Source organism: Micromys minutus, assembly GCF_963924665.1.
Source record: "Micromys minutus genome assembly, chromosome: 2".
NCBI classification, from domain to species: Eukaryota; Metazoa; Chordata; class Mammalia; order Rodentia; family Muridae; genus Micromys; species Micromys minutus.
The window spans coordinates 95,911,707-95,914,434 of NC_137971.1; positions in this window are offsets into that span (position 1 = coordinate 95,911,707).

Genomic DNA, 2,728 nt, shown 5'->3' on the forward strand with positions numbered 1-2,728 from the left:
TATGAGTTGTGGCTTACTGCGGTGCTCACACACTGTGTCCTGTTGCACAGGGCAGACTGCAGAATCTCTGCAGTGGCTCTCAGCCTTGGGCTTCTACTGGCTGGGTAACAACTGGGGCTTCAGGGATGGAGAGATGGCTCAGTGGTTAAGAGCGTTGGCTGCTTAGGACCTTGGTTTGATTTCTAATATCCACATGATAGCTTCCAACTATCTGTAACTCCAGGACTAGGAGATTTGATATCTGTGGGCACAAGGCACATAGGTGGTGTTGCAGACATGTGCAGGCAAAATACCAGACATACAAGTTTTTTTTTGTTTTTGTCTTTTTTAGAAGAAAGGATTAGTGATGTCACAGGTTTGCACCACTGTCCTAAGCCAGGCACGGGTAGTTAGAGGGCTCTCTGCTTGCTGGTGCTGGCCAGTGCTAAAGCCTAGGCAACGGAGGTCTGCTTCCCACTGTTTGTGGGTGAGGGCAGGATTCCCCCCTCACTGACTTAGGGGAGGCCGCCTGCAGCCCCTTGCCCGGTATATCTTACCACAGGATAGTTCGCAGAAGAGCAGTGAGAGGAGCCAGCAAACATCGAGGAGCACCAGCCACAGCCCTGTGTAACTGACCTTGGGAACCATGTCTTAGCTTTGCTTTCCTCAGACTTGAGGTGAATACCCAGAGGCAAGGCTGGATAGCCAGCCTCCTTGTAAGCTCACAGCGTGTGTGAGCAGGTCCTAGAACAGTAGGGCCAGGAGGGTCCTTAGAACTATTCAAACAGTCCCCTTTGCTTGGTCTCAGCTACACTAAAAAGGTGGGGACCAGGCTGATGTCACCTGAGGTATGGTTACAAGTTTCAGAAGGTGTTACTCTCTGCTCTTGTTCATCCAATTTGGTGACTGCTCAGCAGCCAGAAACTCACCCAGTTAGACCACAGACCTCATTCCAACCTCCTCACTGCCAGCACGCCCATCCCACGACCTGTTTGCCATAGACCACAGACCTCATGGCATCTCTGCCTGAAGCCATGAGTGGGCAGCGGAGACCATGGGAACTAGGGAGGACGCTGAGGGCTGGGGCTTCACTGAAGATGCAGGGACTAAACTGGCCTCAGGGCAGAGGTGGAGACTGGGGGTGGGGCAGGCAGAGTAGCAGGTGCAAAGGTGAAGAGGCCCGCACTGCACTGCTGTCCTTCTACACCCAGAGGTTGTGGACACAGATGGTCTGTGAGGTTTGTTTTTTCTTGAGGCCAGGGAGTTCCATATTCCAGGTGACAGGATAGAGAACAGGAGGGCTCTGCTGACGTCTGGTACACTAGGCAGTCCTCAGGAGCATGAGAGCTCAGGCCTGAAAACAGCGGTTTCCTTTTGGTGGAGGCAAGGCCTAATTTCTGGTGAGAACTAGTTCCTCCCAAATTCCTAGTCCCAGCTGCCCCAGTCTGAAGCTAACAGAACAATAGAGAGAAAAGCCTCTGGCTCCAGGCTAAGGCCTAGCCCTAACCTAGTCTATATCATGGCAGGAGGACATTTCTAAGGATTAAATTTCATTATCAGCAAGTGTGTACTAGGAAACTCAACTATCTCTGTGGTTAATAATCGATCCTGAGATCCAGTGGGGGTTCCTTACGTCAGGCAGCAGTATGTCCTGAGCTGAAGCCAGCTCTGATCTTCAGCTATAGTTAGGGACCCCAGCTGCATGCTGGGAGGTTTGCCATGCTAGAAGGAACTACCTTGTGGGAAGATCTCTCTCCAGGGAGAATGGGGATTGCAGGCTTGGTGTTCTGAGTCATTTTCAGGGTTCTTCCCTTGGATCCCCAGACACAGCCACAAGGGGGCGCTGGGAATGGTTCTGACCCCTTTGAATTGAATTCTTGATTCTTAGGTGCTTGAAACATTAAGGTTATGGGCAAAACACTCATTTCTAAAAGATCCCTGTCTATCTCCCCATGGTTCTGAGAATTGAATGGTTTCCTTTTTTAAGCCCTAAAATCATAGACTACTGAGGATGGGCTGTGTCCACCTAAGCCATGGCAGACACTGTCAGCACCAGCCTGGAAGTGCCTCAGCCTCTGAACCTGTAAAACGCACACATCTCTGCTCCTGACAAACACGAACTGAAAATGTTCACCCCAGGGCTTAACCTAGAGGCCCTATCCAGAAACCAATAGCTGTGACCTTAGATTAATTTTGTCACTGGCGGGAACACAGCTACAGGTAGCCAATGTACAAAAAGAAGAAAGAAAGAAAAGAAAAAAAATCCAATATATTAACTAGAATGTGGAATGTAGGATTTGTAACATCAAAGTTAGACTTCTTTAGAAGTTGAGCTCACAGCCAGGCGGTGGTGGTGGCACACGCCTTTAATTCCAGTGCTTAGGCAGATCTCTGAGTCTGGGCCAGCCTGGTCTACAGAGTGAGTTCCAGGATGGCCAGGGTTACACAGAAACCCTGTCTCAAAACATCAACCCAACCAACCAACCAAACAACCAAACAAAAACCCAACAACCCTGAAGTTGAGTTTAGTGCCACAGCCTGACCTTTCTAACCTCACATGCTGTTGCTAGGATACACAAAATTGCTTATCACCATGTCTGCCACATATCACACAAGTTAGTGGTCTTAACATCTAAGTCTGTGCATGTAATCCCAGCACTGGGCGATGGAAGCAAGATGGTCAGAAGTTTAAGGACATTCTGACAAAGAGAAAACTCTGTCTCCAGGCTACAAAACTCCCTTGCCATTG